Source organism: Chelonia mydas, chromosome 3 (genome assembly GCF_015237465.2).
Source record: "Chelonia mydas isolate rCheMyd1 chromosome 3, rCheMyd1.pri.v2, whole genome shotgun sequence".
Taxonomy (NCBI): Eukaryota; Metazoa; Chordata; order Testudines; family Cheloniidae; genus Chelonia; species Chelonia mydas.
The window spans coordinates 124,249,369-124,272,357 of NC_057851.1; the positions used below are offsets into that span (position 1 = coordinate 124,249,369).

General features: G+C 41.8%; 1 long non-coding RNA gene across 2 annotated transcripts in view; it reads right to left on the minus strand.

Moving 5' to 3' along the window:
• Nucleotides 1–5,651: 5,651 nt before the first annotated feature.
• The window catches only part of LOC122465110, a 57,305-nt gene continuing 39,967 nt past the window's right edge, over nt 5,652–22,989 (minus strand). Inside the window, exons 3-4 of one of the 2 annotated variants that reach the window (XR_006289679.1) lie at nt 7,714–7,844; nt 5,652–5,867 (exon numbers count right to left, since the gene is read on the minus strand). This is a non-coding gene — a long non-coding RNA (uncharacterized LOC122465110). Of the gene's footprint in view, nt 5,911–7,713; nt 7,845–22,989 lie in introns of both variants that reach the window. The other variant, XR_006289678.1, reaches the window with a different exon arrangement.

Genomic DNA, 22,989 nt, shown 5'->3' on the forward strand with positions numbered 1-22,989 from the left:
AACTGTTAAATACAAGCCTTAATTAGACCACCACATTGACATCACAGGGATACGTCCATATGCTGCAATTGGCAGGAGAGGGGCCTTAAAGATTGCGCTGTGTGAATTCTGATTAATCATAAGCATCACCACTCAGAGAAGAATAGGCTGGGATTTTCAAAAGAGCCTAACTGGGTTAGGCACTCAGCTCTCATGGATATTCAGTGAGAACCACGCACCTAATTCTTAGTCTCCATTGAAAGTCTGTTTAACAAAATAAAAATAATCCGATATTTGATGATCCGATCACTTAGAGCAGGGATCGGCAACCTTTGGCACATGGCCCAACAGGGTAAGCTCTCTGGCGGGCTGGGCCGGGCCGCTTTACCTGCCGCGTCTGCAGGGTCGGCCGATCGCAGCTCCCGTGGCCATGGTTCGCCGTTCCAGGCCAATGGGGGCTGCGGGAAGAAGTGGTCAGCATATCCCTCGGCCCGCGCTGGTTCCCGCAGCCCCCATTGGCCTGGAATTGCGAACCATGGCCAGGGGAGCTGCGATCGGCCGAACCTGCAGATGCGGCAGGTAAACAAACTGGCCCGGCCCGCCAGGGAACTTACACTGGTGAGCCACATGCAAAAGGTTGCCGATCCCTGACTTAGAGGTACCTCACTACTGAATATTGATCATGGAAGAACATCCCCAGGTAACAAAATTAAAGATGGAATTTGGATGCAAGATTTGCAAGACTTGAAGGGAAGAAATATTTAATGACAAAACAGATTTTCGTAATTCAAGTTCATTGAGCAAAATCATAGCATGTCCAGCTTAGAGGCTGCTCTGTAGGAGAATGGAGACAAAGTTCTGTGGAGATCTGATTTACGTAAGTAGTGGGGAAGCCTGGGAACTGTGAATATAGGAGGCAATGCAAGAATATTTGGATTGCTGGCTGGCCACAAGCATAGAAGTTAAGCACAGTCGTCGTCTACTATATTTTTTGAAGGATGGCCCCTTATTCAAGTGTGAGATCCCTGGGTAAGGACGCTCCCTTCTTTTATGTCTAGAAAGCACATATCACAGGGGAGGCACCACTGCAAACTAATAAGCAGTAAAATACAAAAATGGAAAATTACATGATTAAAGAGAGAGTCCATAAAATTGGAGGCCAGACAACAAGTGCATTGACCCAGGAAATTACTTTACATATCCATAGTTTCAGGGACCAGCCATACATTTCTGATAGATAAAAGGCTGTGTGTGCACACATGTGTTTTCCTCTCAACCCCCCACCCGCCCCCGCCCCCTTCCCGCCCTCAAGGCTGCAGAGGAAAAGAGGAATGCATAGACATCACAATGAGGGCAATTCCATGCTAAGCAAAAGTGATGCTGAGAACATAACATGGAGGCCAAACCCACAACTTTACAACTGCCAATGGAGGCCGAAGACTTCCTAAAGCACTCTGGCTGGAAACAACTGTAACTCAAAACACAAAAGCTGATGAACAGGTTTTTTGTATTAATCCTTAGCATTTAAAGGAGGGGGGCGGGAAATAATCAGTCTCTCCTAGAATGGGAGCCAGGGCTAGAAAAATTCCCCTAAGGGGATCAGTGAGGAAAGCAAAGACAATGTTGCAATTATTTGAAATAAGGGGAAAGTAATAAAATTGAAAAATGGAATTCTTTTGTTAAAAAGAAATGTCTACTTAAATACACTTTAAGGGAGAGAAGGAAGGGACTATGAAGCGTGTGAGCATCAGAGTACTCAGAAAGGGAAATAGGCCAAATGGGCACTATTTTGTTTGATTATGTTGTATCAACCAGGCAAGGTACTAACAAGCTTCAACAGGACTTTATTTTCAAAGTGGAAACCTCTTTACCAAGCTTCTGCTGCGCCCTCCGTAGCTTTCTCCCAGCCGCTCAACTCCTCCCCCTTCCTTCTTGTTTCTTGTCCTTTCAGACTCCCAACAGCCAGTGCTCTCAATTCTAATAATTACAAGCCACAACAAACCACCACAGATTACTAGTTTGTCATGTTACATTTTGTAACAACTTCACATACTCCCTGCATACAGACATATTGGTTGTCAGCAAAACCACACCCTTGTGGGATCTGAGATAGAACCTGAGAAATAGGTGAGCTAGAAGTGACAATACTAATAACTCCCTAATCCTCACTCTGTGGCAGCTTCAAGTGGGCGAGAGGAGCCAATATACTGTATTCCAATGACTATACACATACTTCATATTTAAGTGAATTTAGGAGTTTTTTTCCATAGCGAGATCATCAACTTCCAGATAAGGATACATGACGGGAGTACTTCAGACGATTCAGAGGTTTCATTTGGATAAACATTCAGAAGTTTGGCTGCTTCTCCAAGCTTCTAAAATGTTGAAGTGGAAATCTTATAAAAAAACAGACTCTTCTGATACTTCCTGGTTTTTTTTCTATTATTTCAGCACATTGGCATCAGTCCTGATTAAAACTGGTAGTGCAGAAGTGGCATCTAAAATTAATTTTAGAAAAAGTTAATGGCTTTTTTTTTTTTTTTTTTTTTTTTTTTTAAGAGAGTTGTGTTTGAATTTGGGGTAAAGGTATGGGTTAATTCTTATTTTATCTGTACTGGTTTCTCCAGTCCTAAAAGTGCCCTCCATGGATGATAGAAAATAATAGAACCAAACAGAATGAACTTGAAATTTTTTTTTTTTTTTTTGCAGAAAATGTGGTAATAAAGCTCTAGACTCTCTTGGCAGCTAAAGAAACCCTAGAAGTGGTCCTTACAACCAAGTACCTATTTATTAGTATTTTCTTGAAGCTAAAATTTTAGGAAAGCAAGGGAATAGACTACTAGCAACGTTAATCAGACAAGCAACATCAACTTGCCAATAAAATCTCTATTGAAATGCATATATAGCAAGAGTAATAATGATTTAGGACACACAGAGCAGTATGGAGAAGTTTACTGTAAAATATACATAGGCTTAGCTTAACAAAGAAGAGCTAACTTGAAAAGCAATCAAATACAACACCTTTAGACATGGTTAATTTTTATAAAATAGATCAAAATCTGATGACCCTCAAAGGATCATTTCAGAGGCAGAAATTGAAGCTAAAGGCTGGGATTTACAAAAGACTTCAAGGGAGTTAGAAGTCTAATTCCCTGAGGCCTCTTTGACAATCCCAACTGAAATCTGTGAAATATGGGGTGAAATGGGCAACAACCCAGGTCCTGCCAGCCATGCAGAAGATTTCTCTAAACTATTAGTAGACAAGGTAGTTCTGCCTTGGCAAGAAATACTTAATCTTTTCCACGGACCATGTGTGAGGCAAGGACATACCATAAGATAAAGACCACCTGGTCAGGGCCTGCAAAAACTATTCACAGCCTAGTAACCTATTTCACTGATAAATTCAAAGACCCTGGCCAAATATTTCTGGCAAACAAACTGGAAAAAATCCTTCCAAAACTGACACACATCTAAAGAGCAGGATTTATTATAGGCTGTAGGGCATCAAGCAACATACTTGGACTAGTTAACTGACTCCAACAATTCTTATGAATGCAAAAACAGCACCAATGTTTTCTTACTGTGAAACAAAGCAGAAAAAAAATCCTTCTGATCCTGGGGGGGAAGTTAGCTCCTCTAAAGGAGATCTGTCACTTTTTTTAAAATTCCACCTTATATTACTAGCAGCTAAGCCAGAATACAATAAATCCAATTAGTCACACTTCTGTCAGATACTTCCAATGATTATTAGCTAATTTGATATTTCAGACTATTCACAGAGAAAAACAGAAGAAAGTATCCAGATATAGGATCTTGATATTGAGTGCTGATCTGAAGCCAGGGTCAGTGACCATCACAGTATTTTAAAGCTTAGTAAAGGGATATTAAGTTACATCCTGTTCAGATTTGTTTTCTAAATCCAGTGGGATAAAAACACCTGCAGGGATAGCAACTTGTCTCTTGCTAAATCCATGAAAGAGCAGACTGCATATGCAGTAGATATAAATGAATATCCATTTGAATTTCATTGTAATTTAGCATTAAAAAGGTAGATGAACAGATTTACTATAGGCATAATTTTTAGATCTAATGTATCAGCCTAAATCCAGTATCTGGTTTGAGCAGACACAAGAAAGCAGAGCTGTGGATAAGAGACTATGAGGCCATGTCTACACTTACAAGCTTACCGCAGCACAACTATATTGGGACAGCTGTGCTGCTGTAAGCGCACACGTGTAGACACATTATGCCAACAGGAGAGAGCTCCCCCATTGACATAATAAAACAAGATCTACAAGCGGCAGTAACTATGTCTGCAGAAGAGTGTTTCCTGCCGACATAACGCTGTGCACACTAGCACTTATGCTGGCAAAGCTTCTGTTGCTCGGAGGGGGTGTGTGGGGGTGTGGGGGTGTGTTTTTTCTTCCACATAAAAAAAAAAGTAAAAACATTTATCCTAAACCTTCTAGCCACCTCTTCAAAATTTTGATTGTTTCTCTAAACAATTTTTTTTTTGACAAAATCTAAATGTCACTGGTCTGGTCTGTCAGTGGGCTTTGAACCATGCCCAAAATACAGTTCCTAAACTGAAATCATCTAATGGGGACCTGAATAAGTTAAAGAAAATTCTAGCAGAAGAGTTTAACGCCACCACCCTTCCCTGCACAGGAATAAACCATGTAGATGACAGGAAAATCCATGTGCTGACAACTTCTTCAACTCCACCATTGACTCCGTGGCCCCTCCCATTTCTCTGTCCATCACACTAACCCTGATCCATAGCTAACACTCCACCTCCATTTCCTGAATCACTAAATAACCTGGAGAACAGTTCGACTGTGCTGTCCTTCTGCTACACATGCCTCCTCTTCCCTTCACTTATCTTTTCACCACCATTTCTTCCCTCATTGAGATCTACAGCTCAGACATCTGTTTGCCACCTTCCACTCCCTTCACTCAGTGAATTTTTCAAGAAAATATTATGACACTTCAGTGTGAGCTACATCCATCCCCCTCTACTCTCAGAACCTTTGCGTCCTTTATTCCAATGGCTGACTGAGCTGTCTCACTTTCTACCTACAACCCCTTCAATTGCTCTCTTGACCCTGTCCCAGTGGCTGCTGCCCTCCTTTGTTCTTACCTTATCCATTCTCTTTCCCCACATCTTCAATGTTGCCCTCTCCTTAGGGTATTTCCCATCAGCATGAAAGTATGCTCTGGTAAACCGCATCCTCAAAAATCCAACCTTTGGCTCCACTTACTCCTTCAGCTAACAACTCCTCTGCACTTCTACTTCATGTCTCGTCTTCAATTTTTCTACAATCTTCAAAACTACATGTAACTTTCCATTTGTGTTAGGATGTATTTAAAGGCAGATAGGATAGGCCAACATACTTAAAATATACTATTAAGAGACATTTGGTTCTTTTGCCATTAATAAATACCAAGAGTGTGTTGAAGATTTGATCCTCCAACTACTTCAGACATGTATTAAAGGACTATTAAACATGCCCATGTCTTAATTGGCTTTTTGATTAATTTAATTTTCCTCCCTAAATTTCTTAACATACAACTTTTTACAAGTGTTATGCAACACATTCTTCCACTATGAAAAAATTTTTTGTAGAGGAACGAGAGAAAAGACAGTAGGGAAAATATTATATGTCTTGTAGTTTTTTAACTTTGTTTATTAAAGTGATTGATAATAAGGCAGTCTGACAGAACAGTATTGAAATGAACTATCCATCTATTGCAATATCGCAAGAAGCCAATGTCTGTCATATTCTACAAAAAGAGCCTGGATGAAAAATTGCAAGAGAGTTGATATTTTTGTTTTCACTCCAGTCATCTTTTCCATCCGTATCATGAATGCAATTTCTACCACTCTTCTAAAAGAGACAGAAAGAGCGATTTGCATGTTTGAATCTGTACCTATGAAAATGAATGAAATAAAACATTGAACATTATATCATAAGTAATGTTTAGAAAAGGCCATTGCTTTAACAAGGATAATTGTCTTTCTGTCCTTCCATATTTCTCACAAATGTCTGTATTTTTCCCCAGAAGCCAGGTATCCCCAGCCAAAGTGAAATTTAACTCCCCCACATCCCAGAACAGTGCGTGCGCCAAACCACCCACATCCTCTAACAAATGTATTATTTCTCTACCATTTTGAATTAATTGGTAAATTATTTTTGTTTAATTTGATGTTTTAAATAGATTTCCCTGGACTTTTCAGACACCTCTTTTCTACTTATATCTTGCATGTACCCAGCTGGACTTTCATCACAAAAGCTAATTTTGGAGAGTTTAAACAGTTTCAACAGCTCCCAATTTAGCTGTTTGAATGCCTGAAACTTGAAAGCAGTTCAGGGCTTGCAAAGCTCTTTCAATTGAGCTAGGTGGTCTGTCTGGCATAAAATGCAACAGTGTGTCAGTTTAATTTGAAAGAAAAGTGCTCTGGTGCTCCTTCTGTTTGGCTACTGCACTTTACAAGTCCATGTGCTTTATTCTGAGTTTTACTTTTGCTTAGAAAGCTAAACCAGGACTATGTTGTATGTTCTTGATTTAGCTTTGCAACTAAAACTTCTTGGTATTCTGACTTAGGTCATCTACTTCTGAAATGTAGAGATGTGGCTAGGGATTGATGGCATAGGAAGGGTGTACTACAAGTTTATGTAGTTGTATGCATAGGCACCGACTCAGTGGGTACTCCGGGGCTGAATCACCCACCGAAAAAAAAAAAGAGTGCTCAGCACCCTCAGGGCTGAATTAATCTTGTGGGCTCTGGCAACAGGACCGTGGCCCCGACCCCACTCAGCCTCTTCCCCCGAAAAGCCCTGCCCACCGCTCGCAAAGGAAGGAGAGGGCGGAGAGGAGCACCCACCAGCAAAACCAAAAGTCAGCGCCTGTGGCTATATGTTATAATATGCTTGCAGTTTATGGCCTCCATTTATGACATTATAATAGTGCATAAACATGTTGGGTGAAATTCTAGCCCCAGTGAAGTCAGTCGCAAAACTCCCATTGACTTCAAGATTTCACCCCTTATATTTTTAGGCCTAAGTCAGTGTGTGTCCTATAATTATTTAGCCTAAAACATACCTGTACTGTAAAACATTTCTCAGAGAAACTGACTACTACATAAACAGCACAAAAATAAGATCTGAGGGTCTGTGTGACTTAAGCTGCCTGCTGCAAATACAAATCTTCTTGAAAGATAAGATACCTTGAAAAACCGAGATCACAGGAAATGCCTGGCTAGTAATAGGAGTTGTGCAAATTTGTGTAGGAAGAGACATAGCACTTCAGCCATCACTATTCATGACTGTTACATCCTTTGAAAATACTTCATTTATTTGGAGTAGGAATAATGGTAGAGTCAGTATGCATATGTTGGCCAAATGACTTGAAATGCAATTTCTTGAATATCTAGCCATCAAGATCATTGCAGAGGTGGAGATTCTAAATGCTACTTTCTGGCTTGTCACAGTACTAGATCTAGTTTCTTTACAACCAGGTACAATTATAATACTAGTATGTAATCTGTCACTAAACAAATCTTACATATTGCAAAGGTCATAGCTTTGGTATTTGTATTCAGTCAGCACAAGAAAGGACTGGGGTCTCTAATATTTTTAGTTAGTCTAAAGAAAGGGTCACTTACAGCTGGATGGTGTTGCTGATTCTTTGTACATTGCAATAAAAGAGTAAGCAATCCTGACCATAACTTACTGTGCAGGGCGAATTAGAGCAAGATCGGTGGATCTGCCGACGTCATGCCTGGGCTTGGAAAGGCTAATGGAACACCAAACTTTGGTCCCAATTATACATGTGGCGGTGCCCAACATGAGTGTTTCTCAGTCCTACAGAAAGGGAAAAAGACAAGAGCATAAGAGGGAACCAGGAGAATCACAAGCACTTTTTTAGGGCATGGTGAGATGGCATTTAATTTGTTGGGGTCCTTTGGCTGGATCAGACCCGAGACCAATTTAGTTTTAAATCCTCCATGGTATGTCCGAGCTCTACAATTTTTGAGCTTCCTAACATACCTCAGTGGATAAAAACATACCAGGTATGTGGGGCAGCACTATTGCTATGTCCCTTCTTAAATGCCAACATTCCAACAGAATGCCAATGTTTTATTAGAACCTTACTTTGTGCTGCTACAGTAGAAGGCAGCAACAAAGGGGTTAATAAGTAAAGTGAAAACATGGCGAAAGGGATGACTACATTAGTGTGTACAAAGCCTCTTGTATGTTTTCACTCAAACTTTATCATTTTTGAGCAGCACTTTTTTGGTCAGAGCACTTTGGTTGTGTTGCATAGCATGACTAGCACTGTATATTGAATTTCAGGTCATACTTTAGCCCTAACTAGACAGAGTGGTTTACCTCTATGCAAAAATATAAAGCAAGGGAAGAAAAATGAATCTGAAACCATTCCTCACCACAGAGTTGGCCTCCAAAGTTAATTTTTCTGAAATGTAAATAGTGAAGTGAGAGAGTGTTCCATTTGCTACTGCAGTTTTGTTTATTTAAACCCAGATCTGTAAATATGATTGAAGTTTGGCTTGGCTTCAACAATTTGATATGGTATTTAAAGCTGCAGTCCCATGTTTTGAATCACAGACTACTTGCCTTCTTAATTTTTTTATATTAGGTGTGTCTTCCCCCCTTTCATTTATTTTCAAGTCATTTTTAAAGAGATGTTAAAAGCTGAACTGTGGGAAACTTCTGCAAAACCACACACACACACCCTCTCTGCTAAGTAGACTCTGGGCCTCAGAGGCCCTTGCTGAGTTTCATTCAGGGTCACCTTAGAGTTTCTGGCTGAAGTGGACCCCCCACGCCAACTTGAAAGAGTTCTAGGGCTTGCAAACCCTGAGAACAACTGCCCCAATTAAGGCTTGTGAAACCTTGTGGCACAAACAACTGGGAGGCGCATAGCTCACTGGGGAAGGAATATATGCTTCCCAGCCACATATAATAAAGCTTAGCTTATACAATGTGCTCCAGTGCTTGCTAAAAATCAACAGAAAGTCTCCCATTAACTTCAAAATCCACTGGACTGAGCCCATATAATAATACCTAGCAATTATGTAATACTTTTCATTGGTAGTTCTCCAAGTGATTTACCAAAAAAAAAAACAACAAAAAACCACACACACACACTATCCCCCTTCTACAAGCAAAAAAAAGGAGGCACAGAGGTGAGATGACTTGCCCAAAGTCATTCAGTAGGTCATTGACACAGCTGGGAATAGCACACAGATTTCCTTATTGCCAGGCGCATGCCCTGTCTAGAGGACCACACTGCCTCATTTTCCTAATTGTGATGGATCTCTGGGTGTTTTTTAATCAGTATAAGAGGCTGTATTTTTTATGGCATAATAGTTCTAGTTTCTTTTCTCTCTCTCTCTTTTTTTTTTTTTTAAAAAGAATGAAATTTGCTCAGCAATTGGGTCTCATTATTTTGGTACTTTTAAAAAATAAAAAATGCCAAACAGTTGGGGAATCTAACTTTGAAAAGGGGGCTTCTGAGGGTATGTCTACCCTGCAATGTAAGCCCAAGGTTAGCATGACTCCAGTCTGTGGACCCCGGGTTCGAAAACCCAGCGTATGAGCATCCACATTACATATTGACCCTAGGTTAAGAATTTTTGAGCTGGGGCCCTACATTGTTCATGCTGCAGTATGGGAAAACTTGACTGTCCACTCCACAAATCACAGGAAGTTGTGACCACCTGCCAAGTTCCCAGCAAATCCTGCCGGGCTGTCTTTTCGGTCTGCATGCTCCTGGCAACTAGAGCCAACAACATGGAGGAGTCACCATTTGAAGAGTTCCTCTTGCTTGAGCTTTCACTCCTGTATCAGGAAATGGGCAGAGCTTCCATGAGATGCTGGTGGACATTTTGGCAGCATTTTCTGACCCACTGAAGTCACCTGCTGAAGCCAACGATGGAGCAGGACAACGACAGACATAGAAGACTCATACTGGCCGATTCTGCTCCTGACACTCACTACAATCGCTGATGCCCCTTATGTAGACCTGAGCTTCTGGAGCAGGGCCACAAGCACAGACTGTCACCATGCAGCTCTGGGATGACAAGCTGTGGGCCAAGAACTATGATATGAAGAAAGCTACATTTCCAGAGCTTCATGAGCAGCTTGTCCTGACCCTGTTCAGCATCTCAACGCATGCAGGAGAGCAGATGTATATGTTCAGAAAAGGGTTGCTATAACTGTCTGAAAGCTGGCTACCATAGACTGCTATAGGTCTGGCTAACCTGTTTTTGGTGTTGGAGAGTCAACTGTGGGCATAAACAATATCTCTGAAGACAATTGCTGGTTTTGAGAGACTGGGGTGTCTAAACTGTGCCAGTGCCTTGGCTTATAAAACAATCCTGATCTCAGATGGCCTGGAAGAAGAAGGTTTCATTACATTCTCAGCAGGTGTAGAATGGTGGTTGGATGTGAATTTGGCAGACTGAAATCCCACAAGTGCTGTCTGCAGACTCCTTTGGATTCTAGTGTCATCAATGCAGTCTGCATTATTGTGGCTTGTTGTGCTCTTCAACAAGGGGAACAGGCGAGGGATGGAAAGTTAGATTGGGAGTTGACAGCATAGGCACTGTTGTCAGAGAATATGGAAGTGGATGAAGTTACCAAGGAGAAAAAAGTGTATATGGAAAAAGGAGTGGACCAAGTAGAGGCATTAACATACCTGTGCTTTCACATCAGCCCAGCAAGTGATGCTGAACGTGAACTAACAAAGGTTTGCTGTGTGACAACATCCCAGCAAGCCAAAAAGATGCTGAGTAGAAGTCTGGGCTAGAGGTGTTGATCCAATAACTTCAGAGAGAGACATGTATTTTAATATAACTCCAACACACTAGATATGTTGATTAACCTCAAAGGCCTGTGCTTTTATATCAGCCCTACAAGTAAGGGATTCTGAGCCAGTGAGCTCACAAGGGCCTGTAACTTGGCATCAGTCCATCAAGATGGATGTGCTGAGCCAGAAACCTCTCAGAGGTCTGTGCACCCTGTTATAAGCCCAGCATGCTAAAGCTGCTGAGCTAGTGATCTCCAGGGCCTGCACAAACTAGAGGCCCTGAGTCAGTAACCTCAGGAGTGAAGGCAAGACAAATTTAGCCCAGCCACCTACAGGAGCTAAGCTGCCAACCTCACAAAGACACATGCCTTTACAAACGACCAGCGAGCCAAAGGTCCTGAGTCAGTGAGGTCACAGTAGCCCTCCCCTTGATATCAGAGCTAATGGGGCTGAGCCAGTGATGTCACAGAGGTCTGACCTTAGACATCAGCTCTTCAAGCTGCAGCTGCTGAACCAGTAACCCTCACGAGACTTAAGCCTTTGTAGCTCATATACTTCACACTGCAGCATTTCTTCCTTTGCCTTTTTTTTTATTATTAGAGAAAGGGAGTGAAGCCGTAGGGAGGAGGCATGTGTTATAAATAGAGAGAGGGTAGCATAAAATCCCTCCTTGGCAGCTATACTGAATCACCTTACCTGTAATGGGTTAAGTAGTTCAAATAATCTAGTGGGCACCTGACCAGAAGGACCAATAAGGAAAGAAGATACTTTCAAATCTGGGGGTGGGTTGGGGAGGATTTGTTTGTGCTCCTTCTTTGTTGTTCCCTCTCTTGACAGAAGGCGAGACCAAGTAGGTACAACATCTCCTGAAAATATACCTGGAATGATAGATATAAAACCACAGAAATTGTAAGTAGGGCAAGGAAATGCGTTAGATTATCTTTTGTTTTGGCTTGTGAATTTTTTTTGTGCTATAGAGATTTATTCCTGTTTTTGTGCTGTAAAGCTGACCTCGGGGGGAATCCTCTGTGTTTTAAATCTTTTTATTACACTATACCCTCCTGATATTGCAGGTATGATTCTTTTATTTTTTTTTTCTAAATAAAGTTCTTTTAAGAACCTGATTGATTTCAGTGTCCTGAAGACAAAGGGTCTGGTCTGTGCTTACATTGCTAAGGCAATTGGTTGGTATATTATTCTCAAGCCTCCCCAGGAAAGTGGGTGAAGGGGTTTGGGGGGCGGGGGGGGGGGATAGGGATTCCAAATGACCCTTCCCTGAATTTTTGTTTAAATACACTTGGTGGTGGCAGCAATACCATCCAAGGACCAGAAAAGGAATGTGTGTCTTGGGGAAGTTTTAACCTAAAGCTGATAGAATATAACCTTAGGGGGTCTTTCATGTGGGTCCCCACATCTGCACCCCAGAGTTCAGAGTGCTGGGGTGGGGGGGAACCCTGACAGAATGGATTTGTTTTAATCATCTTGGATATTTATATAGATAGCTTTAACTATAAAATAGCTGGAGTTAAATGATTGAAAAGATTAAATCTCATGCTTGAGGGTAAGAGTCTCTAACTACTAGGGATTAGAAGGTTTTTCAAACCTTCCTCTGAAGCATTTGGTGTTGGTCACCAAACAATTATTGGGCTAGATGGACTTAGGATCATGGGAATTGCCAGACTGGACCAGACCCAATCTGTGTGTCTGAGGCAAATCAAGGCAGTTTGGCTAGAAAGATCAAGAAGATGGGTATGGTATATACCAGGCACTCTCAGTAAATTTTCCTTGACTCTATATAGGAGGCAGTCTGGTATACATTAAATATCCATAGCTGGAGTACTGAGCTAATCACAGCTCAAGAGCAGGGGGAGTTTGGAAATACAAGAAAGCTCTATGGATTTGGCAGAGTGGCATAAAACCGGAAGGTGTCTGATGTTAGGCACTGAGTGCCAGTGCGATCCCATGCTGGCTATAGATTTCCTATTTGACATCACACAACCTGAGAAAATCAAGCTGCCTATTAACTCAAGGATTGGAGGCTCCTAGCTATAAGGAGCCACCATAGTTGTGTTTACTGACAAGACAGAAGCATTTGGATTGAGATACTGCAGTTGCCTTTCAATCTCTGAGGAAATCCAGGTAACACTACATTTTGAACTACCCTCTAGACTGAGAAATAATCTCAGAAAGATGATCAGAGGGGAAAGATTGGATGTGCTAAACTATAGAAGTGTAAATGTTGTACTTAAACCAAACTTTCATTCCATGAATGTGCCTAGTAACAGCAGCAGAATTATGGAAGTCTCTAAAGAAACACTGGTAGAGTTGCTCTCTAACAGAGCTTGTAAATGTTTGCTGTTCAAATGTTCAGTACTCTCTCTGAAGTGGACTAGAAGCCATTAGTAACATCTACATGCAGGGTTTTGAATGCAATAACCCTGGCATCTGATTCTCTGCAAATGTTTCTGAAGAGTCCAGAAAAAGAGAATTCTGGTCTAAACTTCAGCAAAAGGTTAAATTGAGCTGCAGGAAAGGGGAATGTAATAGTAGTTGGACATAACTTATCCCATCACGCTTTATCTCAGACCCACATGCTGGAACTGCTGAGCTCGCAAATTCACAGAAGCTCATACACTGACACCAGCCCAGCAAATCTAGAGTTGCCAAGTAGTAGCAAAAACGTTATGCTTATAAGAAGCACATGGGATCTTTTTCAGGGGAAAAGGCAATATGCTGCGTTTATTGAAGATACGACAATGAGCATATGCATTCAATCACACCACTCACACTGTCCCGCCAGTTGATGTTATAGTTACCAGTCCAGAGTCTGGATCAATCTAGTGGCCAGCTAGGTTGATCACGGGTAGGGAGGAGCCGGATTCTGTCGGTCACGACACAATGCTCCGGGGAAGTCTTGGCAGGACAAACCCAACATTTTATGGCAAGGCACCCTGTTTATAGAGTGATTTTCCTTCATTGGGACCAATGAGTTTTGCACTGTCATGCTGTAATCAATTGTTGTTTGACAAGTGCTTGTTTTTTTAAAATTGTTTTTATTTTTTATTTTGTTTTTTTATTAATTTTTTTAGGGAGTTATTGCATGCTGGTTTTGATTACAGCTATTTTAGGTGCCTGTCTTATTTTTAGCATCAATTTGCTCTCCTCTGACTTTTCAATAGGGGTGTGTTGCAGCCTCTGGGCCCTTGCGTCTGTCTCTGGTTCCTCCCTAGCACATTTGGTTCAGCGATGGCCTTTACACTCATTTCTTAACACATTTCTTATTCACACACAACAGAATTAATTTACACAGAACATTTTGAACTCCGGTTCAAAATTATTAAATCATTAAAAATTAAGCTGCAATGCAAAAGAAAACAATCATGGCATTCTTTTACTTTTTTAAAATGCTAAACCTATAACAAATTGCTAACCCTCAAAGGTCTGTTATTGCCTTGAAATTGGTCCAGACACAGATTCTGGCTAATGCATTTCTACCAACGGCCTATTAGGCCATTCCTTTTTGCTAGTTAAAGAGGATGGCTGGCAAAATATAATCAAATTAAACACCAATACATGCTACATTATTCTTCTTCATTTTAAATTATGTAAAATACAAACAATTCTACTACTACAATATGACATACAACCATTAGAATTTTGATCTACTTTAACCACTGCAGGGACCGACACACAAGGAAAGGGTTGGGGGAGGAAGAGGGTCCATTGAACATAACACTGAAGGTGTGGACAGAAGAAGAGGACAGTCAGAAAAATGCAAGGTGGAAAAGAGCTCAAGAAGAAGAGGGTGGCCAATGGTGGTAAGGCAGCAGGCACATCAGGTAGCAGGAGTCAGACTAACACACACATTTCAAAAAGGAGCGGTCATTAATAATTTAAGCTGCCCATTCAGGGAGCAAGGAAATAAATGGGAGGAGGAAAAGGTGGACTGAGAGTAGAGGACTGGAGAATTTCTTTAGGAGAGAGGGGAAAGCATGCATCAATGTACAAGGAAAAGAGCTACGGATAAGAGAAGGGAAAAATAAGGGAGGCACTGGAGGATGGGAGAAGTGAAGGGATGGGACTGGGCTTGCAGTGGAGAGATGCTGGAATACTTCAGAGGCTTAACAGAGAAGAATATCAAAAGAGCAATGGGGGAAAGAGGGAAAAGGGGATGGAAAGCTCCTTTTGGAAGCTGACAGTTTTACCTATAAAAAAAATTAGCAAAGTCCTGGCCAGAGAGGAAGGAGGGAGCAGAGGAGGAAGAGGGTTCAAGCAAAGAGTCAAACTGGGCATAGAGCAAGACAGTGAGTGACAAAGCAGCAGCCCAGGTGTTTGTCTAGAAACAGCAGAGCTGAAAGTAGAGAGAATGTTGCCAAAGTCACGATGCTTCCTCCAGAAGTGCTTGGTAGAGCATGGCAAGGAGCAGAGATAGCAAAGACCCAGAGAGAGCCAAGACTGCAGATCAGAGAGGCAGGCAGGAGATGGGAGAGGGAAGCAAAATGGTCAAGCACGAAGCTAAGGGTAGCACTGAGATCAGTAAATTTAATTTGAGAATGCTCTGGGATATGACTGCTATTTATTTATTTCTAAAGCATTCCAGTTCTCCTTAATGATTCCAATGAAATATCCCCACTAGCATTTGAACAGTCTGATGCCACAGCTTCTCCTTGTGCCAGACTGCCAGTGATGTCCCACCACATGCACAATGTTTGCATCATCTGCCAGTAAACGAGAGGATTCTCTGAGAATTCCCGTAGCTGGCAAAGGTGTGTATCATGTATCAAGATTATTTGCCAGATTGTGTTGCTGAAAGGAGAAGATATCTGTCAATAAGCTTTGCTTTAAAAGAGACCAAAAAAGAAATTTCTTTTAATGCTATCATTTAAAGCCATAGAACGTATGCTCAAAAACGTACATTGGTATTTTAAATTAAGCTGAATACGTCTCCCCCCTCTTGCCATGGGAATGACTTAGCACACTGAATGCTGAGTTAGCCTGCCGACCTTTGGCATTGAAGCCGCAATTTGAATCCCAGCATTGACAAGAATGTTTGTATTTCATGTAAAAAAGAGACTTAGTCATGGTACATTTCCAGATCTTGATTATGCCAAGCAGGAGGGCCATGTTGATGCCAAGAAAGAGTGGTTACCACTCCCCCTGAGGGAAAGAAAAATGGATAGCCCACTCCTGGGCCACACACATTTACTGCATTTCAGGCTTAAAACAGATACTAAAAAATACAGCACTTGTAATTTTAAATCCTTCTGCTTATCCTCACCACTGGACAGTTGTGCAAAAGAGATGTGGTCTCTTCAGTTGCAAGTGATCTGAAGGACTCACCTAGAGTTTTTCCTGCCAGGGCAACCTCTTACAAATCCATCCCCCTCCTAAGTCTCCACTGATTGCATTAAGTTGCAGACAATCAATTCCAACATAATTGTCAGCCTGCTCTAAAACAAAACCACAAGAAGAATTTTGAGACTGGGGAGAGGTGTTGTTCTTTTCTATGTTTAAACAAAGAACTCCCGCAACAGCCAAACTGTAGACATCTCTCCATTCACAAGAGGGTTTCTTTTGAATGGATTGAGTGCTAGTGAAAGGTGCCAAACTGAGGGAGTCTGAAGTCTATTTATCCAACAACAGTATGGCCACCAACAATACAAGATCTCTCACACTGCCCCACCAAAGGTTCCTCAACTTTGACCTGAGGAGCCTGGACCCAGTCCTGTTCCCACTGAAGTCACTGGTTCTCCAGAGGCGGCTAGTAGTATTCTCCATACTTACGCAATCTTTGCCTCTTTGCTGAAATTGCTACCAATGGTCCACATTAGAACTACTTGTGATGGAGATCGCATGTCATCAGGCACTGGACAGAGAATACTAGCTCATTTCAGATATAACGCTGAATGGCATTCATAGCTTTCAATAGGGTGATTTAAAAATGAAACCAGCAGCCAGGCAATGAACACCTGCACTTACAAATGCCACAATCATCCAGTCTCCCCACTGCAAAAACTAAAAATCCATTTTTTTGCTTTAATATTCCCAAAAGAGATGCTTAAAAGTTCTAAAACTTCTGAACGGGCACCTGTTCCAAATCTACTTACGAAGCATGACATCTGTGAAAGTTACAGCCTTTCAAACTGTACAGACATATATAAAAATCCAAGCTTAGATAAAATATTACAGAAAAAAACAATATTGATATTCTGATTAGAATCAAGGATTCCCACGGATCCCAGTGAAAATTCTTCTTACAGACCTCCAACAAAATCCTATGAGCCACAGGGAGATCCGATGCTTTTAGTTACACCAAGGTAAATCAGCAGTAACATTCAACAAATCAGGAGAGTTACACTAGTGTGAGAGCAAAATATGGGCCTTGGAAATGGAGGATGAGCACCCTTTGAGCAGTGGTTCTGGAAACATTATTCCTGCACAGTAGAGGGAAAATATACAATGTCTCGAGAGCACATGAATGGCAGTTGCTTCACACTGTTTATGCACATAGTTTGAGCCCTCCCAGCACCACCCTGCATCCATGGCCTAGTGCACAAAGGGATGAAGACATAGCAGTGGCCCTATGCTGCCCCAATATGCTTTCTCGGAAGCCTGGAATACTGCAGTCTGCACAGGCTGACCTCCTGTTCCAACTCTGGAATGCTAGCAACCAAATTACAGCTGCCTGCTGCACATGCATGCAGGCCTGGGGAAGGGGGTCCCTGCATCTTCTCCCCTCCTTGACACACCCATATAGGACAGCCATAATTTAGCCCATAAAAGTGCATCGTACATGTGATGGAAACTCTTGGGCAAAATTTAAGATCTTTACTGTTTGTTCTCCATTTTTGCTCAGGAAAGCTCTCAGTGAGTTTGCCTAAGACCCTGGTCCTGCAAACACTTATGCACTTCCATAGCTTAGATCATGCTAGCAGTCCCATTGAGCTCCATGGGATTACTCATTACACATGTTTAAGATTTTCCAGATTGAGGCCTTAAATGTTTTATAAGGACCTAGGACATGACCCCTTAAGAATTAACACACATCAGCAAGGATGGCATTTCTGCTTGGAAGCCAATTGAAAGGGATGAAAAAAATATTCAGGGCTAGGACACCTGGCAGTGCCTAGGAACGTAGTTGGTTAAAGGACTTTCAGAATGTGAAACCAAAGTCTCGCAGACTCTGTCTCCCAATGTCAGCCGGGAAACATGCACACAAAGCTCTGTTAGCATTTAACAGGATTGAGAGCTGTGTCACTTTCCCAAAGATGCTGGAGGGTATATTTGACTTCAGCTTTTGCATATTTTTCCCAGCACCGGTTGTGAGTGACTAATGTGCTGGCTCAAATGTTTTTATTTTTAGATTAGTTTTCTCCAAACTTAATTAAAATATGGTAAGTGACATTTGAATATACTGGAATGGCACTATGATTAGATTTCATCAATGTGAAAATGGTATCTTTTCAGTATATTCAAGTACAATTTATTTGGAATATAGTGACATATACTAAAAGCACCTATGCCACATGGGAGTATCATCTAGTAGTTGGTTTTGAGTCCTGGTCCCTCACTCTGTCTGCATTCTATTCCTGTCTGTGCTTCTGCCACTCACTATGTGACCTTCAAGAAGTCAACTAGGTTCTTTGTATCTCAGTTTACCCATTAGGAAAAGGAGTTTAATAACAATTAGCTATGCCTTAGAGCAGTGGTTTTCAACCTTTTTTCCATTTGCAGGCCCCTAAAGATTTTCAAATGGAGGTGTGGACTCCTATGGAAATCGTAGACATACTCTGTGGACCCCCAGGGGACCGCAGACCACAGGTTGAAAACCACTGCCTTACAGGAACAACTTCAGCTGGCTCTTGTGGGTGTGTGCAAAAGGCAGTGGGAAAGAAAGTAGGCACCCCTCCCTGGCACCTATGCACCCATACTTGGAGCAACCACAATTTGAATGTCAAGTGTTAGGAAATGCCGGCCATGATGACTGCAGCATTCCAGGACCCAAAATATATAGGGGCATGGCCTCTTTCCTCCCCTCTGTAGAGAACATAGAAAATTCCACAGGTAAGTATCCTCCCACTACTCCCCAGGATGCCCAGAGGCATTATGCAAGATCCCAGCATAATGACTCCACCTGCTCCATTGCGCCTCCTATCGCATGTCCTTCAAGACTACAGCTCAGTCCGTGAGTGCTTTGTAGTTTAAATTAGCTAATGTCTGGAAAGTCCTTGGAGATCCTTAGGTGAAAGGCTCTACGTAACACTTAAGTACCACTGAAGCTTTGCCATCTGATTAGAACCTAGGAAGGATTACCAGTCTCACAACTTTTACATTGAAATAAAAAACTAAGAAATCCACTTGAAATTAAAATGAGAATATAGCTCTATTTTTAACAAGGCATAAAAAGAGCACAAAGCTTTGTTTTTCCATGTGTGCTTTCATTTGGTTTCAATGAAAGCACATTATGAAACAGAGATGGTTAACCAATTGAAGCCTGCATATTTATAGAATTAATCATTCATACTGATTCTGGTTTACAGGAGGCTAAGTTCCTGAGGCAAAACATAAATTCTGCCTAGATTTCTCATTGTATTTGAATAGATTCAGTGCTTGCCGATTGTGGGGTTACATGTTCAGCATAAAGACTGAGGATTTCACAGTGCCACTTCCCTTGGCTGATTTTTTAAGGTTAATACAAATCAGCAAAGCATGGGATAACTTAGCTACATGAAGGTTTGTAGGGCTGTATAATCAAAAAGCACAGCACTGCAACTGCAGGACAGTAACCTCAATACGAGTTGTATGGGAAGAGAGAACAATACAGCCCATTAAGTTGGCTAATGAAACCAGCTGACTTTCAGAAGTGAAAAGATCTCAATCTCCACTCCTTTGTAGCAAAAAGCCTGTTTCAGAACATTTGTAGTAAGAAAAAAGGAATTACACAAAAGTGTTTTCAGTTAAGAAGTATTTCTGAAATGTAACATGAAAGCACAAAGGGGAATAGCCCCTGCTTTCCATGCACAGTAAAATATTTAATATAGATAAATTTCATTGGAGTTCTTTATTGTTATTCCTGAGAGCCTAACTCCACTTTTCTTTAGGCCTCAGTGAGGCAAAGGTCTTACCGATTTCAGTGAGAGTTTTGCGGGTGTGAGGACTAAGCATATTGCACACTCCCATGGTAAAACTCATGAAATGGGACTATGGAGGAGAGACAGACTCTGTAAGCATCCCTTTGTGGGGTTTCCCTACTGTATAATGAGGCACAGGTCATGCTCTCAAACCCTGCTGATCCACAGGAGGCTTGTGCCACCTGTTGGACTCTATCCACCCCACTTCTCAGCATTTCGGCCCTGGTGCAAGGAGGAGTCACATAGGAGATTTGCAGAAAAGGTTCAGGACTGTATTACTTTTACCAGGTAATCTACCTGGGGCTGATGGCGGGAAAGGATGACAATATGCTCTATCCATGATGGGCCTGCCCAGTCTTCACCCCTCCCTCCTGGGTGTTTCCCAGACCTGCAGAAGGGTTGCTTTAGGGGCCTGGTTATGGGTGAACTATGCAATGGTGGCAACTGACCCTTTCTTCCAAGTGGGTGGGGTGCTAATCTGCATGTAGGGGGCTCCCTCTATGCACAGACCTCATGGGCATAATTTGCCCTCAGGAAATGCTCTGGGATTTGACCTATTATTTGCAGCCTTGTTTTATAACTTGTGAGCATTTTCATACATAAAGTTTTACATTCAATGTTTACATTCAATGAAACTCCATCACTATATACTGCTATTTTTAAAGTTATGCCTAAAGTAATAGCATCTCAGCGAGAGGCGGTAGAGCATTCTGGATGTTAACACACCAATGATCACACCAGTTTGGTTTTAAAATCCCCATCCCTTTAAACATTTTTTCCAGGGTATAAAAAGGTCACAGGAAATTCTCAGGTGTCCCATTTCCTTCTAAGCTTGTCTAGGAATTGTTACCTGGGATGTTTTCAAAGGTAAATCCTTGGAAACTTGGATTGTCTTAGCTTTGCCTGCTTTATAGTGAAATTTGAATGCAGTGGAATTTAACAGCTGATGAGTTTCGTGCTTGGAAAAGTCTGGGCTTTGAATATGATGGCAAAGCATCTGGATTTTTGAAGATAAATTACAATTTTGCCAGTCTTTACTAGGGAGTTTAATAGAATGTTCTCAGGTTGAATGTTTTGGAATTTTGAATTCTCATGCTGACAGTTCTAAACTCATTTTGGTGCAGAAGGCCAAATTCCACTTTTAGTTGTGGACCAATGCAAAAAAATTAGGATTGTATATGCCCCTCCACTAACAGCAGAATGCTAATGGGTGTCAGTGTGAGGTTTGCACAAAAATCAAGGGTTGAATCTGGCCTTTTTATAGCAACTCAACTTTTAGGAACTGTTCTATATTAAAAGTACCTTATTGTTACATTCAGTGATGAAAATATGCACCCCCCCCTTTGGCCACTGTTACTTCTACCCTATATTTTTCTTCCTTCTCCACTCTTCTGTCTCTATTTCTCTCCGTATTCCTAGCCTGTTTGTCTCATTTATTCCCTTGTCATTTCATTCCCTGAAATAATTCACTACCCTAGTCCTCTTTCCCACCCCACCCCACCCCATCCCATCCATTAAATTCTTAATAAAACATAATAGAAGTAAAACAATCATCAATGCAATGGTTAATACTGACTTTGAAGCGTCATGTTTGTTAGCACTCTAGTGAGATTAGGGGACTGAGGAACTCTTCTTTGAGCCATATTTCAAGGTTATCTGCAGACTCAGGGACACTGCATTAGTTTACCCTCGGTTCTCATTTGGAAGATTTTCTTCACAACCAGGAGGGTAGAAACTTACTTTACTTACTCTTAAATGAAAGCTGAGATTCTGTGCAATCTGAACACATCATTGCAGGCCATATAAATACATCAAGTGGGACAGATACAGCCCACCAGCCGTACATCTGACACCCCTCTTTTAAGCTACATAAGCTTGTATTTTCTTCACCCCTTCCTTCTCCCATGAAACTGCACTTCCATCCCCAAACAAGAATGTCCTCACACCCCTGGTTCTCCCCGACCCCTCCTCTGAGAAAATGGAGACCCCTCCTAGCTGTTCAGCAACCCCACATTGCCCGCTTTATCTACAAACCCACTTCCTGCACAGATCCTCCTTTGACCTCAGCACCATTTCCTTTGCCTGATAAATGAGGGATGGGTGAACAATCACTTAGGAAACCAAAGCCAAACCCTTCAGATCATTTGTGCACACAGTGTCCCTGCCTTCGTGTATCTAGTCCATCTTCCACCTCATCCTCTCTCAGCACTAGCAACTCACGTGTCTGCTTTCTGCGCTGCCGTTGGTTTACTGCTCTGGCTGGCAGCACCCACATGACCACTCCAGTAGGGTTCATACACTCTATACTATAAAAGTTAATGTTGCTCTGTCCAGCATTCATTTAAGCATCATTCAGCATCCCCACTATAAAAATGGTTCCAGCACCACTGCATGCACTCCTCTCCGACCAGCAGAATTCATGCAGAAAAAATGATGCTTAAATGAATGCTGGACAGAGCAACATCAACTTTTATAGTAATTTGGGTCATTACTACTTCAAGCCAGGGAGTGCAGCAGCATCCCTTGTTCCAGCACCGATGAGCGCATGCCATGTAGTGTAGCCATCTGATTCCTCCCCCTACCAGTAGCTCTCACCCCCCTTTCTAGCATAGGTGCATGTGACTATAATGTGGCAAGGCTGTCTACAGCATTAGCTATCTTGTAACATCCTCATGTTGTTTGTATTACTGTAATGCGTAGGAACCCTAGTCAGGGACCAGGACCCTGCATTGTGCTATACACTGTACAAACAAAACAAAAGGCCGTTTATGTTCCAAACAGCTTACAATCTAAATACAAGACAAAAGACAGAAGGATACAGACCGGCTGACAGGGCAGTGCAAGGAAACAATGAGACAATATTGTTTAGCAGGACAGGCTGGTCTCTACACATCAGCAGCCTACCCGTAGTCAAGTTTTGCTCCTCACAGTCGAGGGAAGCATCAGGTAATTTTCAAACAACTTTCATTTTTTGGACATTAAAGCCCAACATATGGGCAGAGGACACTTCTGACATCTTAATGCATTTTCACTGCTACTCTCA